The sequence below is a fragment of the Zalophus californianus genome, chromosome 12, assembly GCF_009762305.2.
Source record: "Zalophus californianus isolate mZalCal1 chromosome 12, mZalCal1.pri.v2, whole genome shotgun sequence".
NCBI lineage: Eukaryota > Metazoa > Chordata > Mammalia > Carnivora > Otariidae > Zalophus > Zalophus californianus.
The window spans coordinates 57,226,885-57,251,617 of record NC_045606.1 but is presented as its reverse complement, the minus strand read 5'-3'; the positions used below and the strand labels follow the sequence as shown (position 1 = coordinate 57,251,617).

General features: G+C 41.1%; 1 long non-coding RNA gene across 2 annotated transcripts in view; it reads right to left on the bottom strand.

Annotated features, from left to right (window-relative positions):
- Positions 1-11,313, bottom strand: part of LOC113911905 — a 32,530-nt gene extending 21,217 nt beyond the window's left edge. Inside the window, exons 1-5 of one of the 2 annotated variants that reach the window (XR_003516628.2) lie at positions 11,191-11,313; positions 10,512-10,565; positions 8,372-8,476; positions 6,165-6,224; positions 5,884-6,072 (exon numbers count right to left, since the gene is read on the bottom strand). This is a non-coding gene — a long non-coding RNA (uncharacterized LOC113911905). Of the gene's footprint in view, positions 1-5,883; positions 6,073-6,164; positions 6,225-8,371; positions 8,477-10,511; positions 10,920-11,190 lie in introns of those variants that run through there. The other variant, XR_003516627.2, reaches the window with a different exon arrangement.
- Between the last annotated feature and the right edge of the window lie 13,420 nt (positions 11,314-24,733).

The following is a 24,733-nucleotide window of genomic DNA, read 5'->3' as shown; positions in this document are numbered from 1 at the left end:
AAGATAATCTTCTGACCACTTCTTGGATGGTGTAGTAAAGTCAAAACACTATGAAATTTTAAGATCTAAACACTTCCTCTCAATTTATGTGTTTTTCTCGTTGTGGACCAGTAACAAACAGTTCACAGACATGCACTGTCCACAGACCACACTTTGAACAGCAGTGATGTAGGACACTTTACGTGTAGCCCCCTAATCCTAAAAGGCAAGAGGGCCACTTAACAATGATTGGTGTTTGTATGTACAGGTACATCTCAGAGAAGGAAAGCCCAACATTAAAAAAAAAAAAAAAAAGCAAAGACATTTATAAAAAGGTAGTTCGCAGACCTAAAAGCATGTTTCATAATATAAATCAGTAAGATGCAATCGTCTAACAGTAGAAGAACAGAACAATAATTCTGGTGAAGCCATTCACTGGAATAGTACACAGTCATTGGAGAAACAGATACAATGCTAAATAGAAAACAAGAGTAAGATATATCCAGTATAATCTTATCCCTAACACACCAATATCTGCTATCAAGAAAGGACTCCAGGGGCGCCCGGGTGGCGCAGTTGGTTAAGCATCCAACCCTGGCTTTTGGCTCAGGTCATGATCTCAGGGTCATGGGATCAAGCCCCACGTTGGGCTCCGGACTTGGCACAGAGTCTGCTTGGGATTCTCTCTCCCTCTACAACTCTCCCCTACACACTTGTATGCACTCTCTCTCTCCAATAAATAAATAAATAAATAAATAAATAAATAAATCTTTTTTTAAAAAAAGGATTCTATAAACTATCTGGTTTTTAATTATAATTTGGTAGATGACTTTAGCTAGCATCAATTTTTTTCCTTAACATACTTATTAATATCTCCTTATTTTAAGAAAGCTGTTATAAATTCGGGGCACCTGGGTGGCTCAGTCAGTTAAGCATCTGCCTTCGGCTTGGGTCATGATCCCGGGGTCCTGGGATCAAGCCCCGCATCGGGCTCCCTGCTCAGCGGAGAGCCTGCTTCTCCCTCTCCCTCTGCCTGCCGCTCTGCCTACCTGTGCTCTCTCTATCGCTGTTAAATTAAAAAAAAAAAATCTTAAAAAAAGAAAACTGTTATAAATTCATTCTAAGTTGTAAATGACTAATAACTCATAATATTTTCCAGGGAGCGTTTGCCTTTTAATGGGAGACATAGTTAGCAAAAAGGCATTAATTGTCAAATTTCAATCAGCGATGCATTAGGAATATTACTTTGAAATCAGGCAACTGAAGAGGCCAACTGGAATCCCTAATATATATGGTATGTACCTCAGAAGCTTGGTCCCAGCGCTTCTCCTTCCAAATGAAAAAACAAGGGTCTTTGCCTACACCAACAAACTATGAGACCAAAATATAGACGGCTGCCTTGGTCACCCACTTAGGTCGTATATATAGGGAGGCTTTTGAAATATTTAGGATTTAAAGGTCACCTACTTCCCAAAAGATTTTTAAAACAATGGATGAAAATTTAAACAATTCAATTAGGGGCACCTGGCTGGCTTAGTAACAAGAGTGGGCAAATCTTGATCTCGGGGTTGTGATTTAGAGCCCCACACTGAGAGTAGAAATTACTTAAATAAAACTTAAAAAAATATATTTAAAAATTCAATTTAAAAAAAGCACAGAATAAAAACAGTTCATAGTGTCTGAAAAATAGATATAAAGATCATGAAGCAATGAATTTACATTTTCCTCCTAGAACACAGCATTATTTTTTACTCAACAAAAACGTACTGATTGTATCTCTCATAGCACTTCCCACAGTAGGTGTTTAAAATGAGCAAATTTGGGGCGCCTGGGTGGTTCAGATGGTTAAGTGTCTGCCTTCGGCTCAGGTCATGATCCCAGGGTCCAGGGATTGAGCTTCATGTCGGGGCTCCTGGTTCAGCGGGGAGCCTGCTTCTCCCTCTCCCTCTGCCTCTCTCCCTGCTCATGATCTCTCTCTCTCTCTGTATCTCTGTGTCTCAAATGAATAAAATCTTTAAAAAAAAAAAAAAACAAGCAAATTTAATCAAAGTACATCAACTTCAGGGTTTAACCATTTCTTCCTAAGAAACTTGTGGAAATCAGTACATAAAGTATGAAGTATTGGGCAAATTCCAAAGCAATAGTATATTCTGATAATTGTTTGATTTTTCCACTTAGCCATTTAAAGCATCTCAGACCTGAAGTACATTATGTACATTAAGTGTTATCGCTTTATAATGTATTTAGAACTCAACAGACTCCCTTTCCCCTCACCTCACCATCAGATGATCCACGTAGGTCGAATTTGGTGTCAAGCAAATTAAAAGTGTTATTTTATTATCCAAAGTAATTGTTTCAGTATTAACAGGCCATTATGCTGAATTGGTTATGCTGGTGATTATGCCATTAAGAATGTGGGGCTAACTACTGGTTTAGCTGAATGCCCATATTTGTGAAAGCCTTCTTTACGCTCTCCTATGGATGGCAAATCATTCTTAACTGGGTACTCCAAATGGTCTGTGTACCTCAGATGTATTTTTCTAAGCCATTAACACATTGAAGCCCCTCCCCCAATTCCCCAAGCAACCGTTAATTAACCGTGTAAGAAGAAAGAATCAGGCTTGCCATTGCGATGCGGCTGGGACCAAACCTTTCAGCAATGATCTTGCTCAGAACTAGACAGTCATTGGATGAGATCTCTTACTCACATCAAATATGCTATCATTGGGGGTGGCGATGTTGGGAGGGAAGGGTGTTAGAACAGTGCTTTTACTGAGCTTTTTTTTTAAAGAGATTTATTTATTTATTTATTTATTTATTTATTTAAGAGAGAGAGCAGGAGCAGGGGGAGGGGCAGAAGGAGAAGCAGACTTCCCACTGAGCAGGGAGCCTGACACGGGCAGGGCTCGATCCCAGGACCCTGGAATCATGACCTGAGCCAAAGGCAGACACTTAACCAATTGAGCCACCCAGGCACGCCATGAAGAGCAGTTTTTAAAAAATCTGCGGGCTATGGATGTTTTTGAAGGCTTCAAGGTATCTCAATCTTGTGAGGAATTTTGAAATGAACCGCTTAACCTGGCCCTCAAATAGTTCCCATATCTGAGGACTCACTAAGTGCTAAGCCCTATATAAGGTGATTCAGGTAGCATCACTGATGCTTACAGATTCTTTTTTTTTTAAAGATTTTATTTATTTATTTATTTGAGAGAGCGAGAATGAGAGAGAGAGCGCATGAGAGGGGGGAGGGTCAGAGGGAAAAGCAGACTCCCCGCCGAGCAGGGAGCCCGATGTGGGACTCCCTGTAACTCCAGGATCATGACCTGAGCTGAAGGCAGTCGCCCAACCAACTGAGCCACCCAGGCACCCCGATGCTTACAGATTCTTGCCACGTTTCCTGTTTTACAGATGGAGAAAAGAAGCTTAGAGAGGAGAATCTACCCAAAGCCTCATGGCAACCTGGAAGTTACGTGAAAGATCCACTTGGTAGGCTTCTATTGCATAGCGACTCCCTAAAACACCACAATCCAGCTCCAAGCTTACAGTCAGTGCCAGAGGGGTAGCACATACCTAAGAACCATATGATTAATCATAAAGCCAACAAAACCCACAAAAACACCCAGAAACAAACATCATGAGAAACAGGCAAAATCTGTGATACACACTCACAAAGGAACATTCTCACCTAAGACTCAGAATTGTGAAGAAACCAATTCTCCCCCCAAAGTAATCTATATATAAAATGCAATTCTAATGAAAATCCCAAAAGGATCTTCTTTGAACCCTTAAAAAATGATTCTAAAATCTATCTGGAAGAATAAAAACTCAAATAGCCAGAAAAATTCTAAAAATGAATAGTAATGAGATATTAAAATGTGTGGTCCTGGCACAGAATTGTACAGAGCCATCAAATGACCATGGTAGAGCCCAGAAAGTATATATGGACATTTAGTACATAATAAAAGCAGCATTTTATACCAGTGGGAATAAGATAAATTATTCAAGAAATGATCTTGCAAAACTAGCTAGCCATTTGGAAAAAATAAATAGAGCTGGATCCTAGTCTCATTCTCTATACTGAGTTAAATTCCAGAGGGATCAACAATTTAAATATAAAAATTGGAACTGTAAAATAGCGGAAAAAAGAATAAAGATTTTTATTATCCAGGAAAAATGGCAGTCTTTCTTATCATGAGTCAAAGGTCAGAAATGAAAAGGGAAAACCTGATACGTTTTATTTCATTAAAAAAAGGTAAAATCCCTGTAATAAAAAAAGCAAATGACGAACAGAAAAATAATTGCAACAAACATGATTTGCAAAGAGTTAATATCACTAATCTAAAGAGTGTATAAAATACTTTCTTTATATTTTCCAAAAAAATCACTTGTTTTTTTACAATGAACATATACCACATTTCTACCAAGAAAAATAATAAAACTGTTTTTATTTTTCAAATGAAATATTTGTTTAACCATGCCTATTTCCTCCAATATATAACTTCCAATATTTAAAGGAATGGAGCAACCACTTTAGATCACATTTTGCAACCCTAACCACAGGAGGTCTCAAAGTTGGATGTGCTTAAGAATCATCTGGGAAGGTTTTACTGCTGATAAAAGGGTAAAGGAATTTGCCCTTAAAATTTAACAAGCATCTTGATGTGTCTCACCTGTTAATCTCACTTCGAAAACTATCATAGTAGCATCTCCAATTACAGAACATTTTACCCTGCAAAAAAGTACACTGAAAGACTGTCTTGAATTCGGCAGGAGATGAAGGAAGATCTCGTGCTTCTTAAAGCAGCTCCATTGGCCATTGAAGAATTGCTTTCTCTGTCTCCTAGTTTTGGTGGCCTCTTAAGATCTGATGTTAAAATGTTGGTGCCAAATAAAACTTATTATCTAGGTTTTATCCTCAAGCTCTCGTACATTTTATGCCAGAAAACCAATTCTGTGTATGACACTGTATTCTCCATAGCTCTATGATGTGAAATATGGGCTCTGTCTTCTGCAGTTAAATGACCTTTGTAGGAATTCAATCTTCTGCGTATAGTCCGAATTCCATTTACTAAAGATGCCATATATGTCTCCTAAGGTGAAAAAAAAATTGGATTCCTTAATGGAACTTTCCTGCTTTATCTTGACAATCTGGGTTTTTTTTTTTTTTTCATAAATTTGGAATGACTTTTGCAAGTTTCTATTGGCTCTTCGTTCCCTCCTTAGTTTTAATTTCAGTGTTAGGAGCTTCACAGGCTTTAAGTGTTGAGACACTAGTACAGTTCACAAGGTATGTGTGATTTATTCAAATCTATTTTGTTGGAATAGAAACTTCAGATTTGAAGTCAATTGATGACATGTCTAGATTTAAATGAGGTCTACTCTGGGAGATCTTTCTATAATTAGGTTTTTCGAAGGATGTGATGGCCTTAGAAATTGATCACTGTTTCTGATTTTTTTTTCTCTTTTTTCATGTTTTAGTGACAAACAGTTAGGTCCTAGCGCACCTACATATTTGGGCTTGCAGTAATTTCTCTCTTTATAAGTAGGTATTGTCATACTAGGTAAAAACAATTGTTACCTTTTTATATTTTATCTAACATTGAGTCCTTCCTTCCTTCTTCATTCATCATTTGATTAGTTCCTATTGACAACCTAGACAGGATCTAGTTACTTTGCTAGATCATAAGCACATAAAAATTTTTGGACATCAATTCTAGGTGATATAATTTTGTTCTTTCCCAAACTTCCCCAAGAAGGAATCAAACTTCACAATCACAACAGAGTTTCAGAAATATCAACTATACAACTACTGTGAAGTTAATCTCAATAATCTTGGTAAATCATGGCCATGAAAAAATTCCAGGGTGATGTCTTACCAGTCAGGCCCTCACAACTAGCATTTACCTGTTGCTCATGACTCTCAGGTGCATACTTTTGGACCTTCTGGTCTTTGCTGGTATACAAATACATGAGCTCCAGACAGCTGATGAACATATGTCGTGCTCTGCCAGTTGCTCTATCTCATACTGGTTAAGGGACACACTCTTCCAAATGACCATTCCTTCAAAACAATGTTTACTCTCCTCCTGGAATCTGGGAGTAAATCATTATGAAAGACTGTTGTCTGAACAAGGATTGCATGTCCCCAAAATCCCAACAATGATTAGTGATTGCCACCTACTCACCTACACAGTAAGAATTCTCTTTCTTCATACTCTCAACAACCTTGTGCTTCTGTTTGATATCTGAGAAAATTAAAAATTTATTCTCATCACCCAGGCTTTGTTCCATGCCAATGAAAATAGCAAATTTGGTTTGTCAGGAGTTCCCCTTGGAGGTCATTGCCAAGATTTCCACATAGGAGGTGATCTCATGGGAAACTTTGTTGTAAATCCCCAACATCAACATGTGAGGCAGATGGCTCAACCCTGTGAGGTTTCAGCAGAGCCTCTCAGACCTCTTGCTTTCATTTGTAAAATTCAAGACACTGAACAGGGACCAGTAGGGCTGACAGGACATCCTTCTTCCATAATTCAATCATTTCATCTAACTTCCTAATTTTAGGCTAGTCACTGGTCACAAGAGATGTTATTGTGCCACATATTTGGTCCTAGGGGAAGTCTGCTTGTGTTTATTTTGTTTTCTTCTAGATAGCCTCAAATACAACATGGAAAACCCTGAGCCTAAAAATTAGGGGAATTACGTAAAGTTCATCTGGAAGTCAGCACAGACTTAAACCAAGTCTCTCATTCTTTTGGGCAAGATGAACTGGTTAATAATTCTCAAAGAGTACTGGTGTCAGCTTGGAGGGAGGTCTCTAATAAAAAAGCCACAGGGTTCTCTCTGTCTAAGGCAAGATGTTGCCTTAGTCGAAAGTTTCACCCTGCCACAGACAAGGACATGGATGGCATGCTTATCAAATCCTATGAAATTTATTCAGCATATGAATCCAAGAAACAGGACACTTGACATCCAACTCTGCAATATACTTCGGAGAAACAATTTAAGCAGCGTCTGTTCAACTTCCAGTAAAGATAAGATTTAGTTGCATCTGAAGAGTAATTATCAAAAGATTTACACTGCCTGCTGTTGTTTTGTTTTCTTCTTCATTCTCATTAGTATCTTTTGGGGGGGGCGGGACTACTAAAAAGTATATGCAGTCTTGAGATCACAGTAAGTGGCCATGGTAGTTAGTTCCAGCAAATTACAACGAGCCACTTCCTACCATCTTAAAGGAACACCCTGAAATATCACACAGTGCTCCTTGGCACACAGAACAAAAGATTAATAAAGTCCTTGCAGGTAAGTTCAAATCCTGTAGCTCAAAGGTCACAGAATTTTAGAAATATTTTAGAAATTACGTAGCCTACATGTTCCATTTTACAAATGCGACACTTTAAAGCTAGAGGATTTCCATGACTTTTGAATGCCCCACTGCAATTCAGACTTAGAGCCTGAGTGAGAACCTCACTTCTTCCTTATGCCTCACTCCCTTCATGCTCCAGAATGACTGACTCAATGCCTCCTCGGAAGTAGGCCGCGCTTTCCTTTCTGCATCCCTTCCTCTCCGCGAGCCATTCACACCAGCATTCCCACGACCTCAATTGTGGTTTCCCCTGTCTAGAAATCCTACCCTGTTGCTATGGAAACGGTTCCCTAATCATCCTCCAAGACCCAGCTCAAATAAACTTTGAGGAAACTATTTACTCCATCAGAGTTAGTTGCTTATTGTTCATTTTGCCCATATTATGTGAATTTTCAGACTGGTTTACATTTCCGTCTCTCCTTCTGGAGCTGCTAGGAGAAGAATTAAGTGTCAGCCATCTTGAATCCCCAGCCTCAGGTAGAGCCCGGTATATAGCCACGTATGTAGTGGACAATAAATGGCCAAATTAAAACAAGCAAATAAACAGTAACAACAATAAAAACAACCTGAGGCCAGGCCTCACTCCATAAATCTGTAGAAGCCACAAAGATAACACGACAAAACTTTTGCTCTCAAGGGGCTTACAATCCAGTGGAAAAGTCACTTACAACTTCTCAGCAAATATTCCTTGAATGATGAATTAACGTGATTTAATTCCAACTCTCCCATATTGATAGGCTATTATAAAATTCAACTGATCTTGGTGTGTTTTGTGGAGCAATCACTTTTTATCTTGACTAACAGGACTTCCTACTTTGTAGTCTGACTTCTGCATTTCACTGCATTTATCACAGCCCCCGGGCTGGGCTCTCACCATAAAGTTGTGCAGAAAACATGATGGGAAAATTCACTCACACACATTAGAAGTGTCCCCCATGATAAACCATTGTATTGGCCTGGAGTGGGAAAATAGGCACACATACTGTTAGATGGAGTATAAGACAGTATAATCTTTCTATGGGGTACCTGGGTGGCTCTGTCGGTTAGGCATCCAACTCTTGATCTCAGCTCAGATCTTGATCTCGGGGTCATGACTTCAAGCTCCGTATTGGGCTCCAGGCAGGGAGCCTACTTAAAAAAAAAAAAAAAGACAGTACAATCATTCTAGCGGCCAACTTGAAATATGCATCAACATTTTAAATGTACATCTCTTTTTCCTAGCATTTCCACTGCTAAAAATGTACCCTACGAACATATCTGCACAAATCTGCAAATGTATATTCGTTGCAGCAATGGTTGAAATAACATAAATTTTTAAATGGTTACATCCATACCCTGGAATTCCATGCAATCACTACAAAGAATACAAGAGATTAAATGTGCTGAGGAGAGACATTTGATATATTATTAATTCAAAATTCAAAGCACTGAAGGGTATTGTTTAGGATTATCCCATTTGTGTAAACAAACAAACGATACATATATTTGTATATGTATAAAAATTACTAAAAGGATATACCCAAAATATTAACAGAGATTATAACAATGGATGGTATAGAAGTCAGAAAGAAACCAGAGAATTTTATTTTTTAGTTCACACTCTGGCAGTGTTTGAATTATTTTACTATAAAATATATGATTTTTATGATTTCTAGAAGTGTCTTCCATCTTCTTACCACCTTTTGTTTTATCTATTTCAGTTTAGCCAACTAGATTTTCTCAGGACTGAAGTTATTTATTACATAGTAACTCTGAAAGTCATATGCATCTCCCAAACTTACTCTCTCTAAACCACTTTTACACTTTAAATATGACCTTTCAGAAGTCCTTAGCTTATTATTAAACAGATGAAACCATCAGTACACGGACTCCCCCCACCCAATCCAGGAATTGAATTACAAAAGTACATTAAAAAAAAAAAAAGCTAACTCAATCGCTGTCAGTGAAAACATCAACAAATGTTAGCAATGCCAGTGTCATGATGCAGGAGGTCAAAGACCCATGCACTCTGCACCAGGAGTCACAATGGGACTTAACTGGGCCAGTTCCGGTTCTGCCGTTAGGACCAGGAGCACTCCAACCTCAATGAAAGTGCATAAGACACCGCCATTATCCCCGGATCACTGCCATGGTAGCCCCAAACAACAGCAGTCTATCGTGTCAATGTGTATTTGGGGAGTCTTTAATGCACGGATCATTGGCAAGCTGCACCATCAAAGCCCTGTAGGAGCCACAGCCGAACGTGGAGTCAGTGCACACTCGGGGACGCCCCCATGCCTGGATCATTTGCAGTGCATCGTGTCAATGCATACTCAGGGAGCCCTTACTCTGCAGCCTGTGCATGCTGAGGGACAATGTACACCAAAAATCCTTATGAAATAGTAGTTACAGTGCATACACAGTATTCACTCTTCTAAACGGCATGTCAGCAAGTTTAGTGTGCGACAAATAACTCCTAAAAGGCACAAAACACTCCTAGAGGCCCAACTTCACACACAGACAGCTGGTCCACGGAATTGTGGCATGACTGGGGCGGGAGTGTGGGGCTCTCTTTACAGTGAACGAAGCGAGAGGGACAGCTAGTTCACGCAATCTAAGCCCCTGCTTCTACTCAGTGTTTTCAATAATAATCCCAACGATTTTCTAATTATTGTCCTGGGCGTCTGATACTTCCCTCTCTCCCTGCCCTGTTCCAAAGCACCTGCAGAGTCAGGTGAGAGGACATGGCTAGAGGAAATCTCCTTAGGGCTTAAGGCTCTAGCCCGGCACTGTCCAACAGAAACACAATGTGAGCCACAAATGGCATTTTACATGTTCTTTGTAGTCACACTTTTTAAAAAGGTAAAAAGAAACAGAATTAACAGATTTTAAATAATATATTTTACTTCACCCAAAATACTATCTTTTCAATATCCAAGCAATATTTTTAAATAATTGGGAGTTTACATTCTTTTTTTTCATAGAGGCTGTATTTTGCACTGACGGCACATCTCGGTTTAGACTAGCCACATTTCCAAGTGCTCGACAGCCACAGGCGGCCAGTGGCCGCCCCAGTGGACGGCACAGCTACAGAGGCCCAGGAAAATGAATCCCAGGAGCTTCAGTGTTCGCCGGCAACGACCTATCTCAAAGCAAGTGTGTGTGTCTTTCCACCTCATTTCCTTACCAGCGCTGCTGCACCAGCTGAATGGCCTCTTCTTAGCAGCCAGAGCGGGTGGCTCTGTTCCGCAAATATGCATTCGGAAAGGGGAGAAAAACTACTTTAGGCCAAAGTGATAGTGCCAACAGTAGGTCCTCCTTCTTGGAGATGAAGAGGACAGGGGGAGCTGCTAGGGGAAGGAAAAAGGAGCGGGCAAGGTGCCAAGTGTGAGGGTGGCGGCCTCACTGCCACTTCTTCCCCAAACGTGCTCTCCGCAGGGCAGCGGGCCGTGCGTCCTGGGGGCCTGTGGGGTCACCGACAGCCGGCCGGGTGGGGGGTCGCTGGTATCTAAGGCCGAGTCTTCCCAGAGACACAAAGGGGGAGCGAGGCGGAGACAAAGGCGCGGGGAAAGAAAGGGAAGAGGGCAAGGGCGGGGTGCGGGGTGCGGGGCTGCGGGCGGGGGGGGGGCGCGCTAGGCGCGGGGCTGCGGGGCTGCGGGGCTGCGGGCCGCCGAGCGGGGGGCGGGGGCCGCCGGGCAGACAAAGCGCCCGCGGCCGGCGGGAGGGGGCGGGCGGCGCGCGCTCATCCGGGGATTCGCGGGCCGGCCTGCGGCGGGGGGCGGGAGGTGGGAGGCTGGGCGAGGCGGGCAGGTCTATTTGAATATCAGGCTCTGCCACACTCCGGGCGCCGCTGACAACTTCATTACCTCCGCGTATAAAAATGACTGCCGGCGAATGCAAATGGCTCGCCCGTCTCAGCCCCCTGCCTCCGCTCTGCCGCCGGCTGCGGGCGGAGGCCCCAGGAGCCGCCGCCCGACCGGACGAACGGCCCGCGGCAGGGCCGGCTCCTCCTCCCGCGCCCCCGCGCCGCCGGGACCCGGGACCCCCGCCCGACGCCGGCTCCGAGGGCCGCGGGGGAGGCCAGTTTGGGAAGAGAAACGGGGGTGGGGGCGGCTGAGAACTGCTGATCTACTAAGATGTGCTCGTGAGTGTTAAGCAAATGCCCTGCCTCTTAACTGTCGTCTAATTAATGTATGGCAATGCCGGGAAGACAGTACTCGGTGGATGGGATTCGTAACCTTGAACCCTGATGGAAGAGGTTGGACCCCACTGGTCCCCGCCCGCCCTGCCTGGTGATTAATTTGGACGAAAGCATCCCTAATGCCCCCATTTGCGCCTACTGAGCCCCCAGGGAAGAGAGTGTGCGGCTCCCTGCTCCCCAGGCCTTAGGGTGCACCTGCCACCAGGACGAGGTCGCATCACTGTGCGCGGCCTCTCTCCCAATCCCGGTGGGAATAGAGGCAAGTCTTGGACAGAAGGAAAAACAGTCCTTACAGAGCCTCCCTCCCTCCTTTGGCATATAGAAGGAGAGGAGAACTCACTCCCTAGTAAGAAGTCAACTCCTGCCTTATGACAGCTTCAGTTATTACACGAGGACTCCTTGTGAGCTCCTTTAGGGCAGGAGCTAGGTCATTTTTATTGATAACATCAACGATAGTAAACATCTGCTGAGGACTTACTATGCGCAAAACATTATGCCTACTCCTTTATCTAAATTACTTTATTTTTGCCACAACAACCCTACTGCTCTCCTGAAAACGGAGGCTTATGGAAGCCTTACAAGGGGCCCAGGGGAACCAACAGGAAGGGATGGGAAAGTAGGCCTGCTCCCTCCACAGCCTGTGTTCTCAACCACTCTGCAATATTCATTTTATGTGTCTTTCTTGCAGCTGACACTGCTGTTCTGCACCCCCTTCCTTCAACTCCCCAACTTCTCCAAGACAGTCCTCTCCCTTGTGGCCCAGGAGTAAATCCCAAATCTGTTACAATCAACCCCTTCTCTTGTCAAGGGCTTGGTTGAGAAAAGAACATATGACCAGTCCTGGCCAATGTCATGGGAGGGGACATCTGCTGGGGCGTTCTGGGAAGTGCTTCCTTGCTCCAAAATAAGGGACACACAGAATCCATTCCCGTTTCTTCTGCTGGATGATATCTTGGTGCTGTGTATGGTTTGGTGGTGTCTACCACCTGGTAACCATGGAGTAGCCAGGCAGCAAAACTACTTTTTGTGGAGATAGATTTGCAAGATTCAGTGATGAGGGCAGGCTGAATCCAAGGGCCCCACAGGACCAGCCAAGAGGGTCCCTGGCTTCATACATGCTAGAAATCAAACGCAAGCCAGAGAAAGTGAAAGCAGTTTATTGACTAGTGTGAGTGACAGAGGGTAGCAGACAGAGTGTCTGGGAGGAAAAGGAGAAGTGAGTCTCGTCATCACTTGGGGTGAGGGGTTTATACTGGAGAGGGGGTCTAGGGTTACGTGTTCCTTCAGGAATCGAGGACAGGGTCCAGTTAAAGGCTAGTGTCAGGTGAACAATAGGTGTTATTCCCATAAATCACTGAAGGTAGGGGTGTTGATGCCAGCGTCAGCTGAGGGTTTGTTTGAAGCTAGTATCTGGGAACATGTTAGGGATCCGTCTCTTCTTCCATGTTTTGAAGCCTAAGACAAAGCTCGGAGAATGATTAACGGTCTTGCTTCCCCCTTGAAGTGGGAACATAGCTTCTTTGGCTTATTCAGAGGCAAAATATGGAACATGAGTAAGTAGGTCCTAGCAGAAAACCAGCAGAGATGGAGCCTTTCTAAAATGGAGTCCCGTCAGCTTCCTGACCTCCTCAGAACACTTAATAAGAGAGCTAAAGTTTAGGAAAGTCTCATTCTATTCCCATCTCTACCGGCAGTGAAATCATGCTGCCTCCTGTTTATTCAGGGCTATATTTAAGTTAATTCCTTTTTGGAATGAGAGAAAATATGAAGAAGTAAACAAATGAAAAACCCCAGAAATTTGGTCATGTCTCTTCCCTGTTCTTTTTCCCTTTCTTCATCAGTAAAATAACTGAAGAGGGTCTGCTCCAGACACTTAAAATGGAACCTCACACTTCCAACTCCTCTTCCTGGGCCCTCACCTCCAACCTCATTCAGTCTCAAGGCACTAAGCAGCTTTTCCCCAACTCCCTTTGCCTTTAAGGCAGTCCTTTGGCTACACAGACGAGGTATCTCTTCCCTCCCACAGCATCAGACCCTCCATCTAACTGTCCTGCACACACACATGCAGGGGTCTGAGCTTTGCAATGTTCTCTGCTGTCCTTCAAGCAGTCTCTTTAGGGAATTTGTATCTGGTTTTGGACATTTTCAAAAACAATGGCTACTTAACCAGTCACTTACTAGTTTCCTTAGGCAGCTGCTTTAAAACATAGAATCCAAATTAGAACAGAAAGTTGATTTTTATTGTTTGTTTCATTAAAACCATGCACACTTTTCATTAAAATATGCAAAAAATATACAAAATACATGCTATATGCTTTAACAATCCATCCAGAATCAAAATGGTGACTGGCTCCAATATCCCTCATATTTCCCTCCACTGAGGAAAAGAAGCCCTGACTCATTAGCAAGACATTCAAGATGTGCCACAGTCTGCACCTAACCAGCTCCAGCCTAATCTGTCTACCATCATATACTCCTAAATCATGCTCTTGCATTTCATCTTCCATGATATACACTTTAGTATGTTCATTGCACACGCTGTCTAGAATGCCCTTGAACCCCATCTCCAACTATTCAAATACCACTGCTCTTTCCGGGTCCAGATTAAATACCACCTCTTCCAAAAATCCTTTCCCATTCCTCACATTTAGTGACACAAAATTTTGTTACCTAGTGTTTGTTCTCAGTAATATTTAGCATATGTTCTGAGTGTATTGACACCCAGTGATATAATAAAGTTTCTTGCACCTCTTGTTTTCGTTAGGGTAACTTGGATATAAGTAATAGAAAACCTGTCCCTACTAGTTCAAGCAACAAGGAAAATGTAGTATCTCATGTAGGAAGTCTCAAGGTGACAGGTGCTGAGGCTGATTAATTCAGTGGCTTCATAATGTTAGTGTTGTCAGGGACCCAAGCCATCCTCGGCTTGTTGATCTTGTCCTTAGCTAGCTCTCCTCAGGGTCTCAAAATGGCTACTGTAGTTCCAGGCATCACCTCAAGACATGCTAAAACCAGCCAAAAAAGTGGGACTGTTCTTACCTTTAATTTCTTCTGAAGAGTAGGAAAATTATACCAGAATATTATCTCAGAAGATTTTTTTCTCATATGTCGTTAGCCAGAATTGGATCCCATGCCTATCTCTAAACTTTTACTGGCAAGGGAGATGGGATTACCATGACTGATGACTAACCGGGATTTATCCCTGAGTTATACTGGGGGGTGGGGAGAGGCAGGGGATAGAACAGGCAATATCAAAACAAAGGGTAAATTTTAGCTAGTCTCCCAGTCATCTGTCATGCATACAAATCCTCCAAAAGCTTATTGGCTTACAAAAACTATTTTTCACAAGATTCTGGACTGGGTGAGGAGAGGGGTAATTCCCAAGGAAGAAGGGAGGTTTGGTGGGTAGGCAACCGAAAGTATCTCTTTCATGCAACTTATGATTTATTTGAAAGTCAGAAATAGTCACATTTATATTATTCTTTTGGTTGTTCTTTCTACAAAATATGTGTTCAAAATGGTATATATTAATTTAGTCAGTAACAAGTTGATTGGCTGATTCAACTGATAATTTTCTTAGTGGGTGGTAAAATCGTGTTTGCTCTTTTGCTTTGTTTTTCCTTAAATAACAAACCATGTTATGGACTCCACATAGGGGTTTGCCTTTAATAACATTAATGCTTGACTGTATTAAGCCATTTGTGCCCTAAATTCTTTAGACTGTAGACATCTGAGAATTAAGGTCAGAAGGATAGCAAATAATTCCTTTGATAATTTGATAAGTGGATTATTTACCATCAGAATATTACCCTTTTGAAACGTTAAATCACAAGCTTTTGAGGATAAAATTATTAAGTAGGCATTCCCCCCTTTTAATCAGGGCAGGTAGGAAATCGCAACATAACAGTCTTTGTTTCGTAAAGTCACTTCCTTGCCCTAAACAGGCCTTCCAATTCTCTTTTAATTTTCATATGTGTGAGGCAAGAAATTCTTTAGTGGCGGCTATAGTTAGATTCCTATCATTTACTAAAATAATACATGGACTTCCTTTTGTGATGATATCTTCCATCTTCTAATAAATGTATAACTGCCTCTATAACAATACCCAGTCAGATGATGAATGTTCGTATAATAATTCTATCTTTCTCCCCCATTTTTTTTTCCAAGAAGCTCATGGAACTGCTTGCACAAAATCAGATGTATTTCAGCATCATCTCTGTGAATCGTAGACCATGAGGGTCAGAATCACAGCCCTCTAATCTGATAAGTGAAGAAAGTGAGGCCCTAGAGTTCAGAGAACTTTCTGGAAGTTGCCAGGCCAGTCAGTGGCAGAGAAGGATCTCATCATCGTGTTTTCTGGTTGATTGTCCTCTACACCACACTCTGCTATCAATGATTAACATTAGGACAGAACTAACTCTAACCAGGTTACAAGTCAAAGTCCTGAATAGAGTAGGCTCTGGGGCACCTGGGAAGCTCCGTGGGTTAAGCCTCTGACTCTTGATTTCGATCAGGTCATGATCTGATCTCAGGGTTGAGGGATAAGCTCCACATGGGGCTCTGCATTCAGTGGGAAGTCTGCTTCTCCCCTCCCATTCCCTCTGCCCCTCCCCCACCACTCCTACACGTCTCCACCCCCCAAATAAATAAATAAATCTTTAATGGAATAAGTGGCACCCACTCAGCCAGGTCCCTGCAGGGCAGGGTTTGGCTTATATCCTCCAGATGTACTCTCACCCCCAGCCGGGTACTGCCTACATCCCGACCCACAGGTACCTAAGGTCTCCTTAAGTCCCTGTTTCAATACCCACGTGAACCCAGGGTGCAAGGAATGTCCTTGACAAGGTGTTTCCCTGCTCCACTCCTTCTCAGCGTGAGAAGAAAGGGACAAACAGAAGAACGCATCTGTAATGCATTGCTTGCCGTCATAGTACCATCTCGGTGAAGTTAAAGCCAAATTTTAAGAATAGAATCTTTCAGTTCAATCATAAAAGTGGGTTTTTTACTTCTCAATGTTAGTTGTATTTTCCCCTTTCAATAATTGTTTGGATTTAGAAACCCTGGGCCTGTATTTTTTCAATATAGAATTATTCCACTGGTGGCATTCACTCAAACCCACAACTCATTTGTTCAAATCGTACATTTCTAAACAGCAGAAAGGAAAATGTGCTCCAATTCACTAATGTTCTTAAACAATCAAAGCACAACTAAGAAAATGAAGCCTAATTTCTCCTCTTCATCCCTTGCCTCCTCTGCTTCTTTGACCAACAATTGCTATAATCCACACTAATGAGGTAGACTGTGTTAAGAATTTTCTTCACTTAACATTTCTCATTATTAATAAATTTTACACTGACAACTATAAAGTGAACACTTTGGATTTATGCACCTAACCTAATTACATATGCTGCATGTACGCATTTCATTATTTACTTGACAGATTCATTCCTTGATATCATAAATAATTAAACAAGAATCAAATATTAACAATCAGATACATGTTAATTCTCCTCAAATCTGTAGAAACAAACTATATTTTTATCTTCAGTTCAACAAGCACTGATTAAAATTTCTTCATTAGGCAAATTTCATAAGCAAAGTTCTTGATCTACTTTTCTTACTTTCACTGAAAATTAAACCTGGAACAAATTATTCCAGGATTACTTCATGGGGAAAAAAATGAATATAACAGTATTTCTAACAAGCCATTGGATTCGTAATCTTTCTCAAGCACGGCTGTATCTTATATATGAAACATTAATCTGTGTGTTTGTTAGGAATTTTCAAATATGGGTTTTATTATAAGCCAGGAGACAGCACCATATTGGTTGCGGGTGGTGTATTACCAGAGCTTCTTGTCTAGTGAGATGATGGTTTTAACCAAACAATAATTTTATAACTTGTTTAAAGAATAATATCTAACCCTATGGATAACGGTAGAACTAAATTTATTGGGGCTGAAAATTTACCCTGAGGTCACAGTATAGCTGTTGCTTTTTCTGCTTTAATGAGCTAGGTTTAAAATTTTTTTATTCAAGTATATCAACATCTTCATTGATCAAAGTATTCTCACATTTTATCAAATTTGCTTTGGTAGAGCACACCATACAATTTCATCATTTAAAAAATATTAAAGATTCATAGATAGCCACATTATTCATAATACAAGATTAATGCCAGGCTGACAGGTTTTTGTAAAGATCTGACTCTTTTTTTCTAAGTGCATATACCATATCTATGTGGAATGTACCTCTGATGTTGCATATTGATTACTCCCTTCTCTTCTCTTCTGATGCTAAAGAGAGAATATTATGGAATGATTGTCAGGGTTAGTGTGTCTCTGACCTACACATGTACTATTAATAATTTATGAGCTGATTTAAAATACAGCACCAAGAAACCAACTGAGGACCACTGCCATTGCCTGGAATGACGTACACCCAGGGTTGACATCATTTGCCCCCAGATTTTGAGGTTCTGTTAAAATACACAAAGAGACAAAAATGCTCTAAGTGCCAGAGCTAACTGAATGGAAGGAAGCCATGCTTCTTTGTTAGAAATTTCAAGTAGCTACATTTATCTTGTTTCATCCTACCCTTTCTGTGACATTAGATTTCCTCTTTAAATTATTTAATTAGATTGTCAAGTGAGCTCATAGCGTCTAAAAACATTAGAGAATCTAAATTCAAGGAATAGGGAGGTATATAAAGCAAAAAGATCAGGGCTTTCTTCTTATTTCCCCCATGCTTTCACACCCAGAGGTTGTCTGATGAGTATCCTTCCAGACTGTTCTGGGCTCATTTAAAGATAGAGGAGATGGGGAGGAAGAGTTCCCCCTACCCTCAAAAACGGTATCACACTCTACATACTGTGATGCAATTTGCTTTTTTCACTCAACAATCTATCAAAGACATGCCCTGTATCAGCACATACATTTGTAGCTCACATTTTAAACAACAGTATAGTGCTCCATTTTATAGAGGTGACATGGTCCATTTATCCTTTCCCTCATTAACAGAGTGCTAAGCTGTCTCCGATTTTTCACGATTAAAAAACAGTGCCACATACACTGAACATACGTGCTTATGCACTTGCTCAACTGTTTCACTGAGAGCACCAAAAGTGGAATGGCTAGGTCAGTAACTGATTTTTACAATCTCCTTGATCCAGAGTTCCTGGCCAGCTCAGTCAGTAGGGCATGTGACTCTTGATCTCAGGGTCATGAGTTTGAGCCTTGCATTGGGTGTAGAGCTTACTTAAAAAATAATAATAATAATAAAACTAAAATCTCCTTAATCCATCAATTAGGCAAAGATAAATATTCCTCTTTAGGGTTTAAGTATAACAACATTGCATTAATAGGTTTGCACATAACATTTAAGTCCATTTTCTTAGAAGTATAGTTTTAAAACTTGAATAATATGAAATAATTTAGGAAAAGATCATCTAAAGTTTTAATTATATTAATTTCATGTGTGAGTAGCTTTATGCAAAAGCAAACTAAAGTCTAAGTTGTTCTTCGTGTTTTAGCAGTATGTCATCCAGCCACACGTCTGTCTGTATTATTTTTAAGATCAACACCCAAAGCAGCCAGTCTTCATTTTAGCAATGTTACATGTAATGAACACGTTTAAATTGTGTTTATGGAGATTGACAACTGTTAAACTACTGAATTTTTTTTTAAATATATCCAAAGGATTTTATGTGTGAAAACATTTCATCCACAAAATCTAATTAAAAACAGTATTGTTATGTTTATTTGAAACCATCACAAGTTAAGTATATTTGTAAAATTCTCTGCTTTTCCCCTAAATTGTTTGAAGTTTTCTTCAGTGTAATGGTTACCTAGTATGTCTGTCAAGTTCCATTATATGAAGCAGAATATGCTTTCAGAAAAGATGCCTTGCATCCGATGACAGGCACTTCCTATCTGCTAGGATTCATAAAAATTGGAACATTGATCATTTCATGTAGAGATTTTCTTTCACAAGAAGATAAAGGGAAACCTTGTTATGCCAAATGACTTACTAGTCAAAAGTATCCAGGACACTGAAACCTGGAAACTAGTTAATGGTTTGTAACAAGTCAGAAATAAAGATGTTCAACCAAGAAAATGACATTAAGCAGCACTGGCTACAAGAGAAAAGAGCAGCCTGTCAGAATCATGCAAGGGCTGTGGTGACAGGAAGACAATAAAATGGGATGACACCCGTTTCTCTCACTGGGGGTGTTTTCAACAGCTTTCTCTTGAGAGTTTCCATGTACTTCCTTTGCAGGCGACCTTCCCTCTAAAATGGCAGCGGACCCGTTGGAGGTCTTATTAAAATTCTCCTTCTGTGTTATAAAATATGTTATATAAGGCAGATGGCTGTAGCTGAAGAGTTAATTCTTCATTGCATAAAGGCAAGTGGGGACAACGGTCTTTCCAATAAGATAGCTCCTCAGCTGACATATCCCAGCAATACTGCACGGTAGGCATCATGAAACAGGAAATGAGTCAGGGGAAAGTCAGTCCACAGCACCACCTAAAATGGCGGACAGCACGAATCCAAACAGAAGCAGTATGGCACATAATTAATATTTCATACTCAGATTGGTAGCTATTATATCTGCAAATGAATTCCACATACTAGCTTAAATCTCCACAGTTTATAGTCCAACAGCACCATTAGGATGAACACTGTTTTCATTTTTAAGAGACATTTTCTTTCATTTACCCTCATCACAAAACCGCAATGGTAAGAGCATACCTCTACTGACCTCACTATGGGCTTGAAGGCTATGTCATCGAAGACCAGGAAGAAAGCAAAGCACCCAACTAGGTCCCCAATAAGTTCTTTAATACCAGCAATTTCAAGGAATGAATCTACCTGATCTAAAATAATACTACTGGTGTTTTTTACTTAACCCTGTCCAAGTGTAAAGTTATATCATTTCATATATGTCTATTTAAAGTGTTATAATACCCCTGAACTAATTTCCAATAAAGTAATAGCTATTAGAACAGTTTTCTAAACCATTTCTCTTTTTAAAATTCTATTTCCAACATATTTTTAAGTTGTATGACAAAATAAACACTTCATAACCCTTTGCAGCTAAGTTTTTTTCTACTAATGTCATTTCAACCGGTGGGAGGTCTATATTTTCCACACTGCAGTTCTACATCTAAAATTATTTCTGATATGGATTAGCTGTCCCTTAGTGAGCTATGAAAGACAAAATCTTAGTGTCTTTAACCCTGTCTTATTTGACAGCAAGCACATATTTACATGAAATAGAAAGCAAATATTTGTTCTTTTCATACAGCTGTCAGCGCAAACTTGGGTTGTTTGGAAACCTGTTCACACACACAGAATTGGTGTTTAATACATGACATATGGTAAAAGGTAAACGATAGGTAAAATCAGAGATTATTTAAAAGAGTTGACACGCATTTTTGGAACAGAAGGTGATGGTGTTATGCCATAAATTATATAGTCCATTGACAATGAGAACTTCATTGTGCATTCATTTGATTGTTTGTTTAAGAAAACATAGGTTTGATTTAGCTGCTCGCTTGCCAGAGTATCAACTTTGGGTCCACTCGCAGGGATAGGTATAAGAAAATGTTGTTTGTTACCCTAAAATATTTCCAATTAAAGTTCCTTTTCAGCTCTTTCCTCCAGGGGACTTTCTAATAGCTAATAGGAACATATTCTGAAGTCAGGCAAGCTGAGCATTCCTGTTATTACTGCCACCTAATCCCCCCCCCCAACCCTAGGCACACCACCCAACAAAGTCAAGCTTCTGCTTTAAGAAACTGGTGGCTCCTGAGTATGCAGGAGCAGTGATTGACCAAAAGATGCTTTCAGGGGTACATTTACTTTCCTCCTGCCTCCAGGATTCGCCCTATCCTGGGGCCAAACTTCACCTGCCCCTAGACGCACTCTGTTCTGAAGCCCCAAAGACAGAACTGTTCTGCTTCCTGTGGACAGCGTCCCATCTGCTGAACACACATTTTAATAAGTAAACTCTATTTCCAGGGAAATACCTATTGGTATTAACAAGAAAATAGCATCTCTCTACAAGATTCTCTGAAAAGAAATCCTGTCAATGCCACTCATTCTACCTTCAAAGACAAGTCCCTGTAATTACTTTCTCCTCTTCGTTTCCTTGTCTGGATAAAGCAACAAGATCAAGAGAGCCTATCCATTTTCCCCAGATACCTTCTAAAATGTGCGTCTGCTTTGCAGGCTGGGATCAGAAATTTCATTATCTGTATTTGTATTAGTAATTCACCGCACAAAGAGAACAGGGGGCAGAGGAGGAGAGCAAGCATGGAAGCAAACATCAGACAGACAATTGTATATATGCAAATGCTTGCAAATTTCCACCAGCATCTCCATATCTATAACCAAGCAACATGGAAGCCTATTCATCCCTCATCTTCTTTGCTGCCAAATATGGTTGTGGTTTTGGAGGAAAATATTGAGAAAACGTTGAACTTTCAGCCACCAGGGCTAAATCTAACTCAAAGCCTACTACATAAAAGGCCAAATATAAAATGCATAAATATAATCAGTGATTTTCTAGAAAGACATGAGATGTGCAACCTCCTGGCTACAGAGGGTGGGAAACAATATGCTCCGGCAGGGGGCAGGGGAAGGAAATCGGTGCTTGCAGCTCTCCAGCCCAATTGACAGGGAACTGAAATGTTGCCTCTTGGCTTGGGGTTGTGTATTTGCATAAGCAGCCTGAGCAAGAAGGGGCATGGAAAACCGGAATCAGGCATGATGAAGAAAATGCCCCAAATTTGAATGCATAATACACAATGTACTCCCTTTCAAGTGAGTATCCGTGGCGACTGAAAAATGACAGCAGGACTCATCATGTATTTTGTTTCGTCTTGAAATCAATCAGTCCCAAATAATAACGGTTCTAGACATTTTTGTGACTTTCTTTATTCTTATATATTTATTCTACTCACTGCAAATCAGTAATAAGAGTAATAATTCACACATACACATTCATTTCATATGCAGTAACTCAGCTCACTTTCACGATCATGCTCTGAGGTAGGATCGGTATTATACTCATTGTACAGGTAAAGAAAGCAAGGCTCAGATGTTCAGAGATTTTCATCACTAATAAATGACAGGACCGGAACTCAAATCCTCATGATCTCCGGAGCCCCAGGGGCTACCACATTATGCTTCCGAGCAACACTGTCAAAGAGAATTCATTGCAAATGTAATGGAAACGGCCATTTTTTTTTTTTTTTTTTTACCTCTCAGCAACATCTGACCCTGCTGCCCACTCCTGCCTTCTTGAAACCCTCTGCTTCCTTTATTCTTGGGAATTGTTCTTTATTGATTTGCCTTCTGCCTCATAGACTTTCTCAATCTCTTCCAAGATTTCCTCTTCCTTGGCCTTCTGTCCCCTTCTCTTAATTTCCACCATCAGTGAGCAATGTCGTCCACTTCTATTCTTTCGTTTATTCCTTCAACAAATATCTCTTAGGCACCTCCGGTGTGCGACGCACTAGTCTGGCCACAGAGGATAGCACAGTGAACGACAGTGAGCTCCCTGCACAAATAAAGTTTATATTGTTGGGTGGGTGCAGAAGAGACAGATAAAAACAAACAGATAAGTAACATGGATATCGGTGGTGAGCACTGTGGAAAATACAAAGCAAAGACGAGGAATAGGGAGGGACAGGGTAAGGGAGTCGAGAGGAGATTGCAATTTTGGGGTCAAGGCAGGCCTCACTGACTAGACATTTGTGCAGAGATGACCTCTGTTGATCTCCTCTCAGATGATTCCAAATTTCCACCTGTGACCTCTCTGCTGAGTCCAACCCCACACTGGCACTTCCAAACACGCCATCTCTTCCTGTACCCCCACCCCCAAGTCATCACCGCCACACTTGAATTCACCCGCCCCTCCTCTTCCTCTTGCACCTCTATGCCCCCAAATCTGATTAACAGCACTGCCCGCCCCTTACATCACACATACACCGTCAATAAATGTGTAAGGGGCATCTTCGAGGCGAGTGCACCATTCAAGGTGCTAAGAGAATAGATTGATCAATAAGAGCCATTTTCTTCTTAAGAGCAGTGTCTAGGGAAATCATATAGGGAAATGACTTAGGATTTATCAACAGACCTGTGTTCAATTCCAACTTTTCCATTAATTAGCAGTAGGTTCATCTCTACACTGGGGATAATGGTACCTACTCCTATTAATGTTATAGGGATTAAACTCAGCAATGCCAGGAAAGTGAGCCAGTGAGTGAATGAATGAATAAATCAATGAATGGTGTTCTTCCTGCAGTGCTTGAGGTGAGAAGTATTTAAGAGGTTTGCGATGATGCCATCAAGGCCCATTCTCTTATCTCTCAGCTCTGTTGTTTTTCGTGTGGCCTCATTCTCAGGCAGGCTCCCCTTACGGTGGCAAGATGGCATCCCAGAGTTCCAGGCTTGCACCCTCGCCCAGTCACTCCAGAGCATGAGAGTTTCTTTTCTTCATGAGTGCACAAAAATCATTGGTTCTGCTAGAGTCATGTATCCACTCCTGAGCCAATCACTTGGGCCAGGGAAATACCGTTGCTCTGACTGGCCAGGCATGGAGGCTGAATCAGCCCCACTCTGACCTGAGAGTGAAGAGGGGTGGCCCCTGAGGAAAAGCAGACAAGACATTCTGTCTTGGATTATGGTTAGATGTTTCCATGTGTATCTGCCCTCAGGTGGAAAGCCCCTGAGAACAAGGACTATCTGTTTGTTATCATTGTGTCCCCGAGACCCAGGACAATCCTTGAATATAGTACAAGCTCAATAAATGTTTCTTGGCATGAATTGATTCATTAAACTAGTTTAAATTAGTTCTTTTGCTCATTTTAAGATCTGTGGTGTCTCGTTCTTTTTATTACCTGAAGATACATAAGGTCTTAAACATACATACACCTTTTAACACCTTACAAGACAGGATTCCAACAGCAGAGGCAAATAAACCATCTTCATAATTTACATATATATTGACTCTCCTCCAAAATCATTATCTCAGCTAATTTCACACAGGTGAGACAGAAGCAAGATTCTGTGATGACTTTCTAAGCCACTGCATTTTCTGTTCTGTTTTTGTTCAGCAAATGTTGCATTTGCTAAAAATTCAAGAGCGTAAGACTCACTATAGCCTTTCACAGGGTATCAGTATCATCAGCAGTTGTCATC